This window comes from Watersipora subatra, chromosome 8, assembly GCF_963576615.1.
Source record: "Watersipora subatra chromosome 8, tzWatSuba1.1, whole genome shotgun sequence".
Taxonomy (NCBI): Eukaryota; Metazoa; Bryozoa; class Gymnolaemata; order Cheilostomatida; family Watersiporidae; genus Watersipora; species Watersipora subatra.
The window spans coordinates 14426073-14449016 of NC_088715.1; the positions used below are offsets into that span (position 1 = coordinate 14426073).

At 35.8% G+C, this 22944-nt stretch overlaps 1 protein-coding gene across 1 annotated transcript in view; it reads right to left on the reverse strand.

Annotated features, from left to right (window-relative positions):
• The window catches only part of LOC137401452 (uncharacterized), a 92900-nt gene extending 70162 nt beyond the window's left edge, over nucleotides 1-22738 (reverse strand). The window contains exon 1 of the mRNA XM_068087801.1: nucleotides 22604-22738. The gene's annotated coding sequence lies outside the window, so the exon portion shown is untranslated. The remainder of the gene's footprint in view (nucleotides 1-22603) is intronic.
• Nucleotides 22739-22944: the final 206 nt, after the last annotated feature.

Sequence of the window (22944 nt, forward strand, 5' to 3'; positions counted from 1 at the left end):
TACAAGCCCTTAAAAGCTCAAAAACGAAAAGCCGCCGTAGATTGGAATCTCTTTATTTATCTGACGTATTCATTACAGTTTGGTTATCGTCTTGTCAAGCGATGTTCTCACGTGTATTGAAAGGCCAATAAAAAGCTCACTATAAAACATATTGTAGCAGTAGTTTATGACAAACACTTCGGGTTTTACCGAAGTCCCCGTATTAAATATAGATGCTCGCTACTTTACTGTTTTGTTTCGGCATTATTCAATCGTCAAGTCGTAATTTGATCACGTGACCCAATACTTCGCAAATAGTTTTTGCAGCACTTTTCGATTATTACAGGTAACCAACAGGCTCGTCATGATTATCAGACAATGATATGTACTCCTTCGAGCTAAGGTTAAAAAGTTTAACGATTTTTTACGGTAAGTTATAAGATATCAGTGCTAAAAGTGACAGCATTACAATGACGATAAAATAGACGCGTAAGAACAATAGACATGGTATTATTGAATGCGTGAAGTATATTTGTGAAAATATTTCGACGAATGAGGTTGCATGAAAGTGTAAACAGAAACCATCCTGTAACAGCTACGTTCCATTTGAGCCGTTTTGGAAAGCGAATCCAAACTACGGCGGTCTCGTATGGCTGCGATTTTCTGTTTGTTTTTTAGCTTTTAAGATCTTGTAATCACATTCCCATATATTTTGCACCTACAACACAACAGAGTAAGACATGGTGAATCTTATGATACCAAATAACTGTAATGTGAATTTTGTTGCAAGTCAACCTTTAAGGAATACAGTGAGCCCTGAGTTACAATATACCTGTTATACGGTTTTCCGCCTTACGATGTGGAGCGTAACGCGTTTTTTGTCCCAGCCATACAACATTTTTTCACCACACGATATCAACAAAATTTCTCTCGAAATTCAAATTTGGCAGTCGGTGCTCTGAATACATCAGAATAACAAAGTAACTAATATGCTTTTGTCGAAATCCCTCATGCAACGCATAACAGAGATATAATGCTTACTCGCCTTCTCAGTTCAGCATTCTTCGTGTTCCGTAAATGCTTGATATTACATGAGTGAAACGAAAATTATTGAAAAGTGAAAGTTTATTGGAAATTTTAGTGTTTAATATAATACTTACTATAAACTTTAATTCGTAATACATATATAACTATATAATAACATACACAACATTAATTCATTAACCATAGGTCCTAAGTTTTATAACGACATTAAAGAAAGAAGTAAGAAAAAGATTACCTTAGCACCAATGCTAGAGTTACTAGGTTGACAATAAGTTAACAATAAGGTAACTATAGTTACTAAGGTTGATATACTATTTTGTTACTAATTTTTGATAAGTGCAGTATGTATATAAAATTTTGATGTTTTTTACCAAGGGATGTTTGTATTAGATAATCACTGTAGGTTTCTAAACCCCGCTATACAAATTCTTCGCATTACGATGTCCACATCGAAACGAATTAATGTCATATGGCGCGGGTTCACTGTACGGAGATGGAATTGGTTACTTCCTATGATCATGAACTTTAAAAAGTTATACGATTAAGTAAAAACAATGGCAGCCAGTATCAGAGCTGTGCAGTAGAAAAAGATTAGTTTCTTGAACTTGTTCAACTCAGAGCAATACATTTAATAGAAGTAATTATAACGTCTCCACAGCGCTAGCCAAATGTTTTGTAATAAAAGGCTGATAACAAAAAGGTTAGCAAAATATTTCTAAAACGCTGACCTTGGCTAACACTTGGCGTATTATATGGTAGAATTGGATGGCACACCCGGGAAGCCTTTTGGAGACTGTATTTACTACCCTCAGTAGTGCAGACAACTCCAATATAATAAATTTATTGTCAAGATATTGCTAGCTAGGTAACACTGCCTCATTGGGTGTAAATAAAGTAGAGAATAACATTTACTTGATCATTTATAAACTGGTTTTAGTTTAGATTTAAGGACTTGAGGTTAAATGTTTGAGAAACAAGGGTGGAACAGGAACTGAATAGAGAAGTACAATAATCCCTTGTTACTGAAGAACTGGTCTCAGCTCTTCAAGTTAAAAAATGGTAAAAAATAACAAATAAAAGAAAATAAATATATTCAAAAGATTAAAAAATAGAACTATACATGTAGTCATGTACATAAAATACATAAATCTCATAGATTAAAAACATGTGACTTTCTTCCTACAACAAACAACAAACCCTGTTAATCATAAGTATTAATATTCAGACCAGATGAAGTCCAAACTATGGTATGTACTATGTAAGTACATTTTCTGGCTTGAAATACTTCGCCTGAAGCTGAAATATAAACTGACAGTCAATAAAGATAACTTGAATTTACTTACTTATTATATAGGAAATAATACAATATGTTTAGAAAGCAGTTTGAATGTTCTGGTGTTCAAATATTAGCTCATACATATACCTTAAAAACCTATTTTTTGCACAGATTTTCACTTTTTGCCAGGAATGTGATCTCCAGTGATAGTAAGGGATTCCTGCACAACATAGCGCTATGTACCTGACTTGAAATCAGATAAAAAGATAATTGATCTTTATAGCTATTTTATATGCTTTATTTGGAGGTATGTATAGATATGCAGTCATAATGGCCTGTGTTAAATTTACAACCAAACTTGCTTTATATCTTTATAGCTAATGTTGGTAGCATGCTATATAATAATAATTAAAAAACAATATTTCACTCAAATCCTGGAGTCGTGACAATTTTGAGCAAACCCGGTACGGTACGGTAGCAGATATGAATATCCCCATGAGAAAATCTATGTAGGCCCTATATATAAATCTCAATGTTTGTCTGTCCGTCATTTGTTTGTCTAGTTATAACGATAAAGCTTTAGCCATGAAAAATAGCCACTTTCGTAGTGGATTTGAACTCTCGACATTCAAATCGCAAGTCTAGTAACAAGCACGCGTAGCCATAACGCTAAACCATTCTTATCATTTCTATCGCTCTGAACATATACTGTATATTATACTTTTCATCATAGCACATACCAGACGAGCACTTTTTATTACACGATGCACCCTCAGGTTACAATGACCATGTTATACGACTTTTTGCCTTGCAATATGGAAAACCATGGTTTTTTACCACACGATATCAATAAAAATTTATCTCAAAATTCAAACTTGGCAGTCGGTGTGCTGTATACATAGGAATAACGAATTGAGTTGAATGCCATTGAATAGAATTTCAACTATTCCATTTAATTCTTTTTAGCTCAAGCTGTGTTGATCTTAGATGGCAGAACCATTATGAATAATAATGATTCTTCCTGGTATGATGAAAATATGTTAGCTATACGCCTGATTTCAATCAATTTGAGACTGTTCGTAGTTGCAGTGTGTCACAAATGGTAGAAATAGCAATGCTATCCAAAGGAGTTATTAGAGCCATTTATGTTTCCAAAACTATAAGAGGTTTTCAGAGCCCAGAGGGTTCAGTCATGGCCTTTGCCGGACCAGAGCTAATGCTCATCGGTGAGTGTCAATGTATTTGGCAGCCAGTTCATCGGAATGGGTAGCCATAGCAGACGTACAGTGGTGATACAAATTATGGAACCGCCTTTGAGTTTTAGTAAACAATGCACTATAATAGCTCTCATATTAGTTATATTAAGTCCAGATATGCAAAGTTATATATCATTAGAAAGGAGATTTTATCAGCTGTCGCATTGTTTAATTTTTTTCTGCATCCAAACATAATTCCATCGCTAGTGCTGTTAAAAGTGCAACTAGTCAGGGTGTCCCAAAACAAGTCAATTTTTTCCAAAATAGTAGTCTGGTGAATGATGTCTAGAATTTCCAAATTCTTTGATCTGCTCAGTTTAACAATCATCTAAGACAACAATTGCATTGAGTGAGATGTTGTGCATTACACAATGTAACCCAAGTAGTATTGAAAAGTCCTTCTGCTCTCAGTAAAAGTCATTCTAATAACTTCATCATCATGCCTCAACATCTCACGAAAGAAAAGCGTGCTGTAATAGTTCACCTTCATCAGCAAGGGAAATCGCAAAGGGAAATTGCAAAGGAGGTAGGGTAGATTGCTCTAAGAAAGGTGTATTTACAACAATCTGCAGATGGAAGGAAACTGTTGAAGAAAGGGCTGGTAGGGGAAGGAAAAAGCTAGCAACAGATCGAGTGACCAGACGTCTAGCAAGACCTTTCTTGGTTGATAGACATCTAACCAGTCCTCTGCTAGCCAGTGAGTTAAAAGAATCAACAGGTACAGAGTTAGCACCGTCAACTGTTTGCAAATCATTGAGAGATAATGGCTTACGAGGCTGTAAAGCTCGTAGAAAACCTTCGTTATCATCTCGGCAAAAAATGCTCGTCTACAATGGGCAAAAGATCATGTGAATTGTTCACCAGAAGACTGGAGAGCAGTATTATTCAGCGATGAGAGCACATTTACTGTTCAAAATCACTCTGGCTACAATTATGTAAGGAGACCTGGTGAAGAGTTTAAACCAGAATGTATTTTACCTACGATAAAGCATCCCACCTCAGTAATGGTGTGGGGTTGTTTCTAGGCTGCTGGTCCTGGTAGATTAGATTTCGTTGATGGTATGATGAATGCAAAAAAACATTGTGGAGTACTACAAAGTGTGATGATACCATCTGCTAGAAGTCTGTTTGATAGAGAGTGGCTGTTTCAACAAGATAATGCTCCATGCCACACAGCCAGAAGAGTAGAGAAGTGGTTTGCTGACAATAATGTTAACACTCTGACTTAGCCTTCTCAGTCACTTAGACCTTAACCCAATTGAAAATTTGTGGAGCAGAAGAGGCAATATCGTAACTAAAGACAAACCAACAAATAAAGGAATAGTGATGGAGCTTATTTTGCAATCCTGGCATCGAATAGTTACACCTGAAGAGCTTCAGACACTGACAGATAGTATGCCCAGGCGCTGCTGAGCAGTGATTGACAACAAAGGCTGGCCAACCATGTATTGATCATCTAAAGGACCAAAACAGCTCTTTTCAAAGCTACTATACCTTGTCTTTAAAATAATTCACAATAAAAGCCATTTCACAGAAAATAAATATGTTATTTTATGACTTTTGGTCAGACACTATTTAATAAAAATAACAACTGCACAGTAACTCTCTGACAGCTTTCAGTAAACCTCTAATAAGATTGTTATAGAAAATACGATGTGGTTTTAATTTAAGTTTATCAAAAAGCCAACATTTTGATGATTCAAATGATATATAATTTTTTATAGTTATGTAAAATTTTGATTGTAGAAAAAACAAACACAACTCAGAATTCATTGCTATGTAACGAAAATTAGAGGCGGTTCCATAATTTGTATCACCACTGTATATGTCGACTGCAGGTGCTGCAGTCGCGCCTACCGTCTTGGCGTTTGCTGTATGAAAGTGGTATATGGCAGGTCTGTTATTTGTCTACTGCCCGTGTTTGACCTAAAACAGTCTCAGTGTGGTAGCCTGGTTAAACTAAACAGGTGTCCAAGCCTTCTATAATGTTGCGTATGCTAAAAGTTCGCAAAAACCCGCAAAAATTTGGTTACCGTAGCTAAGCCCTGCTTCACTAGTCATAATACTAGCCTGTACGAAATGGTGTTACAGATGATTAAAGCAACTACAATTGTTAGGTACAAGCAGGGGATTATTTCAGATTAAAGATGAACTTAAACGAAACCTTAGATTTTATTAGAAAGTGTCGGTATTGTTTTACCACTAGCAATTGTTTTCATGTTTGAGATGATCTGACTGAAAGGATGTTTCATAATTAAAATCGACCAAATTTGATAGTTGTTCAAACACTCCCAAGAAAAATATGGGTGAAATGATGTCACTATACTATTGGCTATTGCGTTCAAGTTGCAGCGCGCCGCATCGCTATTCTGTCGGTCTCTTTGCAACTATAGACATCTCAATCAGTTTTCAATTGATCTGAGCGTTTTTGTTGGGCAACCAAGTTGTGTCAATTTTAATCTTGAAACATCCTGGCAGTCAGATCCCTCATACATAAAATAACTGCAAATGATAGGAAAACAGCGATACTTTTTCATAAAAATTACTGAAATTTTGAACAAGTTCATATTAAACCCTTTGGCTGGGTTAAAGCCAAAGGGTTTAAAAACACCCGAAAGTCGTTTAAAAACACCTTTTGGGTGCAAAAACTCCCGAAAGTCATGTAACTTATTTTTGAAAATTCAATAACATCGGTATTTTATGAACATAGCTGAAACTGAAATTTATTTCTATGAACAAAATCTTTTGTACACAAACATTCATGTACATATCTATTACTACAAAAAACTACAACCATGTAGAACTGTCCCTGTATGAAATGCTTGGAAGCATTCCTTTCGGGAGAGTCCAACGCTATAACGTAGCCGTGCGAGCTACCATAACGATCGTTTTCTCTATATATTTCAAGTATATTAAAAGTCCAAAAAGTTTACATCACTTCTATCATCTGAATTATTTTTATTCTAATCAGACAAAATATCACTAACGATCGCAGGATCAAACAAACTTTTATTTTACGGTTTTCAACATCGAGCCGATGTTGACTGGTTTTTCCAAATTTTATTCTTTTCCAAGGATGCGCGATTTCTTTAGCTTTTAGCACAAAGCAACGCCTCTCAAATAATCGTTTCATATTGTAATTCATCGACTAAAATCTTGTTGATGATATTTAAAACTTACTAGCGACATAAATGTCGTTCCCCCGCGCAACCGATAAACGACATTTTTGTCTTTCACCCAGCCAAAGGGTTAACTAGCCAGGAATAAGAGTTATCGCTCCTGTCACATGCATAAACGTAGCAGCACCAGTATATAAAAAACTAAGATATCATAGCTATAAGTACAATATGACAAAACAATTTGATAATTGCTAACAGAAAAAATGTAGTTATTTTTAACTTATTTTTTATTAGCTACATGATAGATCTTTAGTATTTTTCTTATCAATAATTAATATCCCTCTAAAAACGACTACAGAAAATATCAGCTAAATATACTAATTGAAATATTTTTGTATGATAGCCAAGCTGGCCATAATGGAAATAATAAAAAACTGGTAAATCTCAAGTTTCAATAATGGTTTAAATGGTTGCAGTAGTGACATAACTAGACAGAATCCTTATTGAAGATGGCTGGCTGCTTGTATTACTTTTTGGCAATAATTTCATTTCAAACAGAAATGTTTTGACGACATGGCACCCCATAGCACACTCAACTGTAACAATATTTCACTGAGCCATCGTTCCAGTTCGGGAGCAGCTGTAATTGACTGATGTGCTATGAAATAATCAGGTGAGTGAAATGGCACCACTATTAGCTGACCAACTAGTTAAAACAACAAGCAAAGCTAACCAGTCCAAACTAAATCCAAAGACGTATCTGCCTTCAGGCAAATTCGCAAACGGTAGATGTACTAGTAAAAGTTCCTTTGAATATTTTAAGAAGGAAAGAACCGTGGTACTTGTCTGACAGACCTTTGGCACATATGAGAGATATGAGTGATTATTCTATCACAACATTAGTGCAGCTCAAGATCCGGGTACAAAGATTGTTGATCCATTAACCGCCTAGCAATTACAGTGTTCACATAATTGTGAGTACAACACATCGCCTATAACACGCTTAGCGAGATATACCAAGCATAACATGATCAATATAACATGTCGAGTATAACATGCTGAATATAACATGCCTCGTATAACACACCACATACCAGAACCCAAAGTATATAATGTTGAGTATAACATGCCGAACATGACAGGCCAAATATAGATGCAGAGTATAGCATGTCAAATATAACACATCTAATACAGCGGACCCTCGCCATATGACATTAATTCGTTCCAGTGTTGGCATCGTAAGGCGAAAATGTCATAAAGAGGGGTACAAAAACCCACAGCAATTATCTAATGAAGACAATCTTGGTGAAAACCTCAAAATTTTAAATACGTACTGTACATATTAAAAATTAGTAACAAAATAGTATATTAACCTTAGTAACTACAGTTACCTACAGAAACTTTAGTATATTTAGTATAATTAATGGTTATGATCTATAATAAAATGTAAAATTACAATGAACTACTTACCTTTAAGACAAACGTATAACATAAATTTTGAATTTAACTCGAATGAATTTAGCTTACTAAACATATACTTGAAGCTAAGTTGTAGAACGTATTTTACTAAACGTTAACTTTTTCATCGGCTAAAATTTATAACCACTCTCTTTCCGGTTTTGTTTCCATTTTAACTTATAAAGTTGAATTGAAAGAAAACGAGCATTATATTTCTTTTAGGCGTTGTGAGAAGGATTTCGACAAAATGGCCGCCAAACTTGAATTTTGAGAGAAACTTTTGAGGACGTCGTATTGCGAAAAAAATGTGGTATGGCAGGATGAAAAAAACGTTGAGTTCCATACCCTAAGCCAAAAAACGTATAACAGGGTAATCATAACCCGGGGTACACTTTATAACATGCCGAAGATAAAACGCTGAATATAACATGCCCAGTATTACACGGCAAGCATAACATGCTGCGTATAATATGCCAAGTATAGCATGCAGAGTATACCATGCCTAAAATAACATCGCAAGTAAAGCATGCCGAATATAATATACAGCATACCACATGTCAATTATAACATGCCAAATATAGCATCACAGTATAACATGCTTAGTATAACAGACTTAGTACAACACACTCGAGTCCTGTCCTTTGATATATGCAGGAAGAGGAACACGATTATAAAAAATCTCAGCTAAAGATGATGCTGACGTTAGTATCCTTTACACAGACAAACCTGGACTAGTGCTGTGTTTATACATTTAGCACATTTTTGTGGTTGGAGATGTGTTTGGCATCGTACCAAAGGAACACAGCAAATCTGAATAATATGTTATGCTTTCGGAAGAACATCATTTGTTTGACAATTCTCTGGTTACAAGCAACCGTGTCAAGCTTCTTGACACTTGACGCCTGACAGTAAAAGACTTTTTGGCATGATAGGCAAGTGCAAAGAACCTTGACACTTTGCACTTCAGTAATGGTCCATCTTGACAGTCTACGCAATCTTTTACATGTGTAAGACTGCCAAAAGTGATATTAAAGACACTTTCCGATAGCGGTATTTCTGACAGCAGTATTTTGAACTTTGCTCCTAAAAATTGCTTTTTGGCATCGTATACATCCGTAAGGTTTTTACAGTTGGTTTAATTAGATGATGATGGCCGATGATAGGATGCACAATCACCATTAAAAAAATCAAAACAACATATTTAGACAATGAGACATATTTAGACAACGCGCAAGAGCTTTTTTATTCCGACTGCCAAGTGGAGCATCATTACAGTAACAACAATGTATCAAGCAATTCTCACCCCTTGCAGGTACATGTACTACAGTGCTTATCGCCTTCAGATACAAAACGTACAACACTCACCATAGCCTTATTATTGAAGAATCATCACTGAGCATGCGTAGCATATATAGCGATTACAGTTAAAGCTTTTATAATAGCGGTTATGAGGAAAGTGTAACAATTAACTTTGTTAGGGTTTAGTTCAAAAGTTGAAAAATTATTTATAAACACCCACACAATGTTACATACGACTACAACAAAAGGTACATAGTACTCAGTAAGTTATCAATGACCACACTGGCCACTTAAAGCTGGTACACACTATATCGAGGTATATCAACGTTAATCCAACAACACTTTGGTGATCGTTTGTGACAACATTGTTCACACTATCACAAACCGATCTGCGTTTACATTGGTGAATAGTCCACCGCATAGGTTCTCATTACGCAATGCCGCCACTAAAATTATGAAATACTAGTCCTGCAGCAAATATCATACATGAAAACATAAGATAAGCAATCCGCAACAACCGATCATCATCGCTGAAGTGACGCATATTGCACAAACTCAAGGATGCTCAGCAAAATTGACAGCCTCAACGTTTTTACACATCCGCTTTACCTTCATGTAATGGTGCACATGGCCAAGGAATAATCACTGAGAGGACAACCCCAACATATAATTTTGCCCCATTGTTTTCTCTAAATACAGTGTAAACTTATGAGTAGCCGAAGATGATGAGAATGTATATTTATCAAAGGTTTTGCGACCATTGATATTATTTTAAGGGAAGTCTGGACATGTCTTTTTCTTCTGAGCGTTTTAGATGTTATCAGGTTTTGTCTATTTTAATCTTAAAGGTTGACTTGCAACAAAATTCACATTACAATTATTTGATATCAAAAGACTCACCATGTCTTACTCTGCTGTGTTGTAAGAGCAAAATATGTGGAAATGTGATTACAAGCTCTTAAAAGCTCAAAAACGAACAGTTAATCGCAACCACACGAGACCGCCGTAGTTTAGATTCTCTTTCCAAAACGGCTCAAATGTGACGTAGTTGTAGGAGATGGTTTCTGTTTACACTTTCATGCAACCTTATTCGTCGAAATATTTTCACAAATATACTTCACGTATTCAATCAAACCATGTCTATTGTTCGTACGCATCTGTTTTATCGTCATTGTAATGCTGTCACTTTTAGCAGTGATATCGTCTAACTTACCGTAAAAAATTGTTTAATTTTTTAGCCTTAGCTCGAAAGAGTACATATCATTGTCTGATAATCATGACGAGCATTTTGGTCACCTGTGATAATCGAAAAGTGCTGCAGAAATTATTTGCGAAGTATTGGGTCACATGATCAGATTACGACTTGCCGATTAGACCAAACCGAAACAAAACTGTAAAGTAGCGAGCATCTATATTTGATACCGGCTCTTCGGTAAAACCCGAAGTGTTTGTCATAAACTAGTGCTACGATAAGTTTTATATTGAGCTTTTTATTGGCCTGTCAATTCACGTAAGAACATCACATGACAAGACAATAACCAAACTGTAATGACAACATCAGAGAAATAAAGAGATTTCAATCTACGGCGGCTTTTCGTTTTTGAGCTTTTAAGAGCTTGTAATCGCATTTCCACATATTCAGCCCCTACAACACAACAGAGTAAGACATGGTGAATCTTTTGATACCAAATAACTGTAATGTGAATTTTGTTGCAAGTCAACCTTCAAGTTGCCCGACTTTTTTTTTACTAGTGTTTTACCATATATCATTGTATTATGAGCCTATTTAGATATACTTAATTAAATTTGAAAAACTCTGTATCGTTGGACCAATTGCCCAGGGTTACTGACACATAAGGCCAGGGTTCAAAGGTTGAAGAAGCTTGATGAAGAATGTCACAAGGACTTTGCACTCTTACACTACAAAACAACAGGAAAACTGTAAACCTTAATGACTGCTATCACGATGGTACGTACCAAGGGATCATACAGGATCAAAGTTTTTAGTGTGTTTTTGTATTTTTGATTTTGATTTACTTTTAATTTTTGTAATTTCTTTATGAATATTTTTAACCAGTGAAAGCTGAGCCGTGATGTAGCGAGGGATTACATGTTAAAAAAGTCGTGAATGCTAAACGATTGCTTAACAATCAGTTAAGTCAATATATACGGCCTATATGTATTTATTGTATATACATTAAACACATACAGGCCCATACAATATAAATACATATATATTGTTAGCCTGTCTTGACAAGCTGTTGTTTTTGCGTAGTTGTCCCCCCGTCGAGCGGCGAGCAACAACAGCTTGTCACAAGACGTACTGCACCTGATGCATCAGCTGCACTTATAGGGAGTTGTTCTCTTCCGTCTACGCGGCTTGGCCGCGATGTTATGTCGGTCGCTCCATTGGTAATCATAACGGATTTCACGCAAAAATTAATGTAGAAAAAAAACAAGATTGCAACGTTTAACCAAAGACCAGTTTCTGTGATAAACTTTAGTAGAACTTAAGAATAAAATAAACTCAAAATAAAATCCATAAGAACAAGTAAAACTGACTGATAGAAAAATAGAAATAAAACTGACTGAGCGCACAAATAACGACATGTTTAGTCGCTGTGGTTGCGTAAGTTCTCAAATTCTAATAAAGTTTACTGCAGAGAGGGGTCGCCAGTTAAACGTTCTTATCTTAATTTTTCTACATAAATTTTTGCGTGAAATCCGTTACGATTACCAATGGAGCGACCGGAATAGCATCGCAGCCGAGCCGCGTAGACGGAGGAGAACAACTCCTTATAAGTGCAGCTGATGCATCAGGTGCAGTACGTCTTGTGACAAGCTGTTGTTGCTCGCCGCTCGACGGGGGGGACAACTACGCAAAAACAACAGCTTGTCAAGACAGGCTAATATATTGTATGTACAAACACTGCGATTAATATAAAAACATCTATATATAAATCTCAGTGTTTGCCTTTTTGTTAAACCCTTTGTCCAGTTATAGCAGGGGTGTCAAACTCATTTTCACCGAGGGCCACATCAGCGTAATGGCTGTCCTCAAAGGGCCAGATGTAACTTATAATTGTAATGAAATGTAATCGAATAATATAAAATAACTTAAACTAGTCTTTGATATTAAATAACTCTTGACTTTATTACTTAAAGTTGCAAACAGAACAGTTGCACAGCAAAATATGCAAAACACTTGTTTTCGAAAAAAAATCAGAAAAGTTACACAATACTCATCAACATGGGCATACTTTCAGTAAAATAAAAAATTGTGAGCTGCTAAGAACATGAATTTGTTGGCATACACACATTAAATCTGCAAACACTAAATAATTGCAACAGCAGCAACACAAAATCAATATGTAAGCAGCAAAAAATCAAAAAATTATTTGCTATTTGCTGAAACAAAGTTAGACTTGCACCAAAGAAATTACAAAATATACAGAGTTTGACTAAAATTAGTGATTTATTACATACAATACAAAGTTATGAATAATAGTTATACATGTAAAGTTAGTCATGAACATGAAAATCACGAAACTATAATTTCGAATTTTTCCTCGCGAGTATTATCTTCATAGCATAGCAAATCTACATCCTAATATAACTCAAATAAACTGTCATAAACATGTTTCAAAGAATAAAATTATGTTCAGTAACTCTGTTCTTGACTTTTCAGGCTTCAGGGGCCGCTTTAAGAATGAATATGATCCTATCGAGATTGAATAACTTTTGTCTGACTACGGTTGACAGCCTAAAAAGTGCATTTTTATTCGAGTGTAGCGATGCAAATTGACAAAATTAAAAGTTAGTAAAAACTTCGAAACATTAAGAATAATGTTTCAATTTGATTTATGCAGTCTTTCACTGTCTTACCCCTTCTGAATCTGCATATTTACTTCTCGAGTTGAAAAAAATTGATCGCGAACGATAAATTTTAAAATGACAGCGATGATTTTCGGTTCAGTAGATGTCGAAATGGGCGTAGTAATTTAGTTATAACTTTTGCCAGAGAGATCATTGAGGTATATATGTACGTTTGTTTGATTGGCCAGAAAAAAGTTTTTCTGACTAATCAAAATTATTCTCATGTAATGTAAAAATAACAACACAAGGAATAGACAAAGTTTAGAGGCAAGATAACTCGCGTTGGTGTGCCTAGCAGCGTTATAAATACGGGAGAATGAGTCTCAGGCGAATGAGTAATTAAGCCCTCGCGGGCCACATAAAATGAGGTGGCGGGCCACATGTGGTCCGCGGGCCATGTGTTTGACACCTGTGAGTTATAGTGATTAAAATCTAGCAATGAAAGATCCGTACAGCACTGGATTTGATCTCGGGACCTCCAGATCTAGAGGCAGCGAACTTGACCATTACACTACACGGATTACATTGGTTAAGATAATCAAAGCGTTTGCTTGGGGTTAAACTCTAGCTCTGTTGACCGCTACGAGCACTGATTATTAAGCTGACCCAAAACACGTGTATTGTTTTAATAAAGATTATAATGAAGATCTAGCTTTCAAGGTAAGTTACTCAAATTCATTAAGTGATTCTTATATTTTTCGTGCGATGCCCGGGATTCGGTTACTATATATATAATAAATATACAATGCATATATTATTTTATGTACATCTGTATATATATTTCTCAAAGTCTGTGTGTACGTATGCAGGTATGTGTGTAGTTCCAGCTATACCTATTAAACTCTAGGAATAAAGAAACCGTATTGCAGAAGATTTGATCTCGGACCCTCCAATTCACCAGTCCAACTTCCTAACAATTTAACCACACAAGCTTAATAGATGCTGTTGGCGATATGTCGCTATATGGAAGCAAATTGCTACGCTTTCGGTCAGGACGCAAAGTCATGAGAAGCCGTAGCTCTTAATAGTGAGCTTACTCAAATTATCCATTGGCAATATGCCAGGCTAATAACACGCGACAGGCAACTCTCATTACCTCTCATTGCTTATAAGCTGATTTTTAATACCCAGGCAACACAGTAGCACAGCTAGTACTCATATATAATGACTGTCTATGACCAAAAGCTGATAGATCTTCTAAAAGAACATCTTTGTAAAATTTCAAGTTACAATATTTGTCGGTTGGTCTGTGGCACTTCACAAGATCAATTTTGGGATGTTGTACGTTGACCAATATGTAAGCAGCAACATCGAATCGATGTTGTACGTTGACCAACGTACAACATCGATTCGATTCAATACAACTATTTCGATTCGATGTTTACCAGTAAACATCGAATCGAAATAATGAAGCGGTAAGAGGATTGGTCAGGCAAATGATATATCAAGGTCGGTAGTAACAATAGATGGTAAAGCTTTGCATCTGACACATCTATCCCATACGGTCATACAAGTGCCTCAACGTAAGAAAAAATCGAGATACGAGCAAAATTTCAAGCAAGTTTCTGTTTTGAGGTACAATATATACCTTTGAGGCATGAGCCGATTCTCGATGGCCACTAAATGGCCAAGTATGTGAGTGGGAGTTTTCAAAAACAGCACCGCTCGGTCTTTATCCACGAAACAGCTTGAAAGTTTTAAAAAGGGCGGCTAAAAGTTATAGTGAAAGTGAGGCAAAAAGCGCCAAACCAGAAACGGATAATCAAAAATTAAGATGGAGACAAAATTAAAGTTATGTTTGGTAAAATATTAAAACTTATTAAAATTAGCTTTTAGTGTGTTTAGTAAGCTAAATTCGTTTAAGTTAAATTCAAATAACAAGGAACAATAAGGAAATATTGCATTGAGATTCGAAAACATTGTCATATGAGGTCAGTCCTGGGATGCATTAAGCTCATATGTTGAAGTATGCCTATATTAATATTAATTACTTTGCGATATTATGGCTAAATTTTGGCACATCGGATCGATCTCTCTTTACTTCTTCACATGCAACATATTCTCAGGAGGATGAATCTAACCTAATTTCTATCGATCTTTGCAGTGGTGATGTTGGTCCTTGGCTATTCATGTGTTGATCTTCTACTATTTGTGTCATGGACAGTAACACAGATTCTATGGAAGCTACCGTAAGCGAGTAGGTCACATAAACCATGAACTTCCCCTTATACAGGCCTTCAAGAACTAGGTATACTAGTAACACATTGTCTACAGTTACTAAGCAAGTTGTAATAAGGAAATTTAATGGTTGAAAGTGGGCAGATGGTTGAAGTGTTTATATACATGACACCATTTTTGAACAACTCGGTTAAACAGTAGACTAAGATCCACAGCGTGATAATGGGTGTATACTATCATCCCTAGCTCACCTTCAATTTATGATTGATACTCACAGCCTACTACTGCTACCGAACAAAAACCTATTCACATTCACAATAGCAAGTGCTACTTGAATTTTGAAGTGTTTAATTGCAAGAATATAATGTTAAAATAAACTAATAAACCAAATAAATTTAAATTGCTTTAATGTAAACTCTCAATGGCAAGAGAGTGAGTTTTATACGATGTATAACATTTATATAACGTCTACAAAAATGTCCAACAATGCTCATCCTTGTCTTTCATCGAGCTTCCAACTCATTGCACCAAATGCTTACTAATGGTGAGAAAGGATTATTTACAGTATTCAACTGAAAACTTCAAAAACATGAGAAATATTTTCAGCTACTTAAATAAGCAAACAGTATAGGAGAGACAGACCTAAAACTGATGCCGTCGTACTGACAATAGGGCCACGAAAACCCGGAGGGAAAGAATTGCTGTCTGTAGACAAACCTGACTGTTTTAATGTTAACAATAGGGCAATTTCAATCCGACACCAAAGGCCACTTCTGTACGTAAACCATTAAAGTAAGCTATTAAACAACTGTGAAGGTTTTTAATTCAGAGCCAGTTGCAGGAATTATCTGATGTTCGACTGGATTGAAGGCAGCGGTGTTTTATCCTCTGATGTTAGCACCCATATTGTCATGTTCAGCTCAACTAATCTAATGGCTTGCATATTGGATAGTTCAAAGTTCTTGCCTGCCTAGCCAATGGTTTTTATTGGTTATTGGGAGTTATATAGCGTCCACGGAGCTAAATGAGAATAAAAATTATTATAATGGAGCAATCAAAGAGCCGTCTAAGCGCTGTTCTGGAGACCAAATGGTGGAATTAGTAAGACAGAGCTGAAATATGCTCATGGAGAAGTGCATTGGGGAAGACTGATGAGGTCTGCAATATGACGCAGGGGGCTTCAAAACCATCACCATAAACATAAAAAATTATGGTGATTATCATATTTGTGGATAGGTTCGGACTCTCTCAGCGACTGAAAGTTCTTCACTCAGATCACAAGGAGAACATAACCACTTGCTATGTCAACCAGTGATCTCGTCCAGCTGTGGAGGTTTAGTAGCTACCGATGCTCAGCTGAAACTGAGACCAATGGTCAGCTGACACCGAGAGAGGGTTGGTTGTGTTCTGACTTGTCACTTTTATAGGCTACTTGTTCCGATTTGTTGGTTTTATAGGCTACCCTACCTGTTCCGACTTGTCGGTTTTATGGACTACCTGTTCCGACTTGTCACTTTTATAGGCTACCTTAAGATTGACCTCACCATAGGTTTTTAAGTACTTCACTCTACCAAAGGTATAGTAATTCAAATTATTAGTATAGCAATTACACCGCGGCTGCTCGACCTAAATATTGACATGAAGCGAAATTGTTGCCAAATTCTCTTGCGACAGGTTTAAAGAAAAAAAAAACAATTAACATTTTTTTCTGGGTTGATGCCACAAAAATGAAGCCTGGATTAACATTTCTCTGATATCATACACATTAAGTAAAATGTTTGGCTTAAGCAGCTCCACTGGCCATGTGAAAAAGCTTTTTAAATGCTACAGAATAGGTGAATACAGTCATACCTCGACATACAAGTGACCCCGCTATACAAAAAAACCAAGATAGGAGTGAACTTTCGAGCAAATTTTTGCCTTGACCTACGAGAAACCATTGAAGTACAAGCATACGAGCCGGTTCTCAATGGTAACCAAATGGCCAAGTATACAAAAGGCCATATGCGAAAGGCCATTTTTTGAGAACAGCATGCTTGTTATTTCTTGTTGCATCAGTTTGAGAAATGTTTTAAACAGATAGGCTATTAGCAGCACGATTCTAGCAACTTTAGCAATTTATATAGTCCGAGGCACATAACACGACAAGCAAGAAAAATACTAACGCAATTCGCCATAGTAAATATGATGCAATAGCCTTGATTGCGCTAAATATGGCAACTTTTTTACAACGAAAAATTGGCTACTAAATAAAAATTGTTATTATTAAAAAAGAAATGATTCGTATCCATAGTGTCTGAACGATACAAAACTAACAATAGCGTAATCTAAGCAGTTGCATCGTGTGTACTATGTTGAATTGCACTGGTACTTTTATTGGGTGTCGTAATACGTTTCTTGGACTATACCTACATGTATAGCGAAGGCTGCTAGAATCATGCTCGCTAATCATTTGTTTAGCCAATTAAAAACGTTTTGTCGACGATTTTGGTGTGCATGCACAGCTCTGACAATTCTGTGAATTTCGGCCAAATAATCCTGTGTTTTTCGATCATTTCGTGATTTCGGTCTGAACCAACGAAAAATTTGTTATGTGTGGCCGCACCTTTACAGTCAAGTTTAGTTTTTCAAACTATGCCTCCCACTATTTGAGACCATAATTTATGAGACCCATATATCAGGAGCTTTGTTGTCATCTCTAGCCTTGCCCTGGTATATCTATTACATATTTTAACCACAGGCAAGTTTTCAGTCAAATCATGAACATATAATAAATTAACGAGAATAATTTCTGTAATTATATATACAACCATAATAATCTCACAACTTTAAGTGCAATAGAAAAATAAAAATATCCTTATTTGTAATTACCTAAGCATATATTCAAACCTTACTGTCTTACTGCCTTACCGCCTTACCTGTAGAACTTTATGAATATATATTTATATTTATACATACATGTAAATATTATACAAAAAATATATGACAGACAAGCCACGACAGGTCTGTTTCGTGCTTCTGTTTACGTCAGGTGACTTGCGTTACATATATATAAGCTATAACTACAAACACTGATATTTATATATATAGTCAAACTCGGATCACTCGCCCTCGGATAGCTCGAACACATGTTTAAAGGATGTGTTTGGTCCTTTCCCACGCAATGATAAATTGCTTTAGATAACTTGGACCTCAACGTTATTAACTCGAACAGCTTTTTGCCCAATGGCTACAGAGACGGCTGTTATCACTTTGGAATATCACTTTATTCTAAGCCATAGAGATAAACATCAACTTTTAGTAGTTCTTAGGCGTCGTTATTAACCTCAACGGTAAAATATTTTCGTTAACGACTTTTCTGAAGGTATGCAAAAATCAAATTTTACCAAACAACCGCTTTGCGATGCCATCGAAAGCAAAAAATGCGAGGTAACCTTCGGATAAACTTAAAGTAAAATTGGCAAAATTGATCTTTGTTAAAAGGCTCAGGAGAAAAAAATGTCTTTTTTCTGAGCGTTTTAACCGCGATCAAGTTTTGCCAATTTTACCCTGAGAACATTTTGGCAGTCACATCACCTAAACAACATCTCAAGTGATTGAAAAATATCTATACTTTCTGGTAAAACTTTTTAAAACTTCACATGATAGGCCCTTCAACTTGCAACAAGCAATCTATGCTTTTGATTTATATATAGTTTGTATATGTACATGTATCCACTAATAAATACATGCACTTGTGACGGTGCTCTGATAACTCGAACGCTCTGATAACTCGAACGCTTTCACTCGGTCCCGCAAAGTTTAGAGGTACCCGAGTTTCACTGTATATAGATTAGAAGCCCACAGTAGTTCCACAGTGCTGATGTTTCCCCTATGTATTTCCCCTAATCAAGATGTCAGAATCTGTCACTTTAAAAACAAAGCGTCAATTTTCATTAACAACTTTTAAACACGCCTAAATCTGAAAGTTCTGAAAGCTCGAGCTGCAAAGCAGTGCTGTAATTTAAAACACTCGGACTTCCGTTTGTGGGCTGTCATATGCTTCCATCAAGTCCACAAACATGACCACCTTAATGCTTCTGGCTGTAGATTGTCTAACAATGTAATTGAACTAGCTGAGTACTGCAAGATAAGTACAACAATGATAGGGGGATTACTATAACAGGAAATCTACCACGCTGTGAGAATTTAATATCTCCTATCATCACATTAAACACTACAAAGACTAGGCCACATGTATGTAGCATTTCTGCTAGTACATTAGGGTGTTTCAAAAACATGTCATAAAAAGTCGAGGTATAGCCTACCAAAAGCATTGCTCTTTGCTTCATATTTATAGCTCAGCCAATATCAATTGGTCTTTCCCTTAGTAAAAGTTTATTGTTGGCTTTTTTCTGCATGCATATTCTAACCACAACAGAATAATACATTAAAAATATAGGAACAAATAACATTTATTTTGTTTCAGCGAAACACAATTCGAAACAATTAAAGACACTTTAAAAGAATAAAATAAAACCAATTATAACAAATGTGCAAACTAAAAAGAAAAAACCCAGTCATCTTAATTTTTAAAAAAGACGTGAAAGGGCTTCATTCTTGTGAGGAAAGTTTGATAGCTATAGCTTTAGAGCGAAGCACTTCCGCTAAACAAGTTGTCATTTGAAATAACTAGTTAGTAGAATAGTTGAGTTAGTTATATAATTACAAGAGTTGGCTGAATGTTTTCAAGTATGACCATTAGAACATAGGTGAATAGAAAAAAGAGAGCAACCTAGAAATCGTTGCACTCTTTTCTCATCATAGTCTATCGATAGGAAAGTTACAAACCCCGAGTCGAAGAATAAATCAAACGCATGGCTTGACCAAGAGAGAAAAACTTCCAAATTATGAAAACTTATTATTTATAGTCATAACTATTAATTTACATTCGAATGCCATATATAATACAATTTTTTTTTCACAACCCTAAAACATGGCTTCGGACGGACAGACGTATATAGTTCTTATTATAGTAAAGGTTTTCAGAATGTCATTGACAAGCATTTGAAACACCTGAAAAAGACTCATTACGAATAAGTAATAAAAGCAAAGAAAACCAACTATTAAAACACGTTTGTTCAGCTCACTCAATAATTCTTGATTTCCGTATTGTCATTTTTTTTCTTTCTTTTGGCGATGTAATGAAAAATATCATTTTGTTGACAATTACCGTTGGCAATAAAAAGTTATACATGTAGGATCCTATACATATATCATCCATCGTCTACTATACTAGAGAATTACCACCTCATTGATACTGGTCTTAATTTCACCAAGCTAAATCTTAGCATCCTGTAACCGAGTGCCAACTCAGGCTCGCACTGATGAGATTAACTCTTTCATTGCCAAAATTGGCGACCAGGTGCATTTGAGTTTATTCTGAAATCAGCGAAGGGGGATAATTCTAACTCAATGACAATAGAAGCACTATAAAAACTTCAATTCACTCATTTTGTTTTTACACATATTTTCCTCAACGATATAAGGCCTAAAACTGTACTTTTTTGGGAATGCCGAATGTTGATCTTTGTTACGATGTTTAACAGCAATCTTCAGAGACCATCATAATCGGTATGACTAAATACTTTTGCTAGAGTAGACAACTCCTCTTTATGATAGAGTAGTTCCTAGTATTTGACAGAATGTACATCTGTGGACCACAGCAGTGTGCATGGACCACAACGGCAGATATCGCCTGGCATTTACATTATTAAAACATGCTTTGAATGGAGCACAATCTAATTACTCATAAAGTACTGTAGTTCAGACCAGATCACGCATCCTCTTTTATCTACTAATAAAACCTAACTAGGACACAACAGCACATGTGACGGTAGCGTAGCCAATGTATCGGCAATTCCACGTCTGCTATGCGCTATGCGACATTTAAAACGAACATTTTGGTCCACATCAGCAGAAATAAACCAAATACTTCTGAGATTGGCTGAAACAGCTGATTCTAACAAACGAAGGCTAGATTATATTTTATAAATTTCCAATGCTAGTTTGAATTACAATTCACTTTTGAATGACGATGACAACATAGTTTGACACAAACAACTACGGTATTTGTAAATGTAATTTGTAGGATATGAAACATTACAGATAATTTTGATGGTGAATAAACGCAATTTTTACTGTCGAATTAGTCAAGAACCTCAACGGCTTTTACGTTTAGCTGTTTTTAAGCTGTAGTATTTATACTTTGAGCAAAATATAGCATTGCAAAAATGTTTTTTCTATGACAAATTTTTGATGATCTATATAAGATGAGAAATATGCTGACAATATTTCAATAGTAGTAGAAAATCCCACAACTGCGTCATGGCATTCCCAAGGCTAAGACCAAGTCTCATTGATCAAGCTGTCTGTTGAAATATGACGATACATTTACTATTACTACCACTAGTGTGTATGTAGCCATAACAAATATATACACTACGCATAGTAACGCATTTGTGTAGCCAGGCCTTACGCAGGACAGCAGTTGTACGCTTTTGTGTATAAAACAAGTTAACAGGATATTAACTAATTCCACTCTGTTAAACATAGACTAACACAAAGTTTTAGGAGATTTTATTGGAAAGTATCGGTATTTTTCTATCACTTGCGATTGTTTTTGATGTTTGAGTCGGTCAGAATGCCAGAATGTTCCAAGATTAAAATCAACAAACTTAAAACACTCACAAGAAAAATACATGCGAAATGATGTCACTAGTTACTACAACTGATATCGGCAATTGCATTCAAGTTGCAGCCTTACATGTCTCTATTCTGTTGGTCTCTTTGCAACTATAATAGACATCATAAGCGCACTTTTTCTTGAATATGAGTGTTTTAACAACGATCAAGTTGTGTGGATTTCAATCTTAAAACATCCTGGCAGTTAGGTCACTTCCAAACATCAAAAACATGCCTAGTAAAAGCTATTCAGCATGTATGGTTTATGCACAAGATCTGTTCATATGACAAACCATTATCATTTGGGATCTTCTTCAGATGCTGACACAAAAGTGCCCGGCACTAGTGATGATTGGGGTCACACCATCTAATGCAAAAACAAATATTGCACTTACCCCGAATGATCGTGTTAACTCAATTAGTGTGTCCAGGGAATTGTGTCCTCCTAACGTAGCGTAAGATGACTAGCACCAAGTAAGAGGTCATACAGTCCTAATAACATGACTCTGGCTAATGTTGATATTGGTTTCTAAAACAAGATATGACAATATATGGCAATTTAGAAAACATAATGACCATAAGTAGTAACATCTCTTTGTTGAGAATATGTTATATATGTATATTTGAAAAATATTTCTTCACTCCTATTAACGCAAATGGGTAATATCTACCCAAGCTCGTGCCTCTTATCAGAGACCTGGGAGTTGGAGAACTCGTCTCAAAATCGTAGCCATCC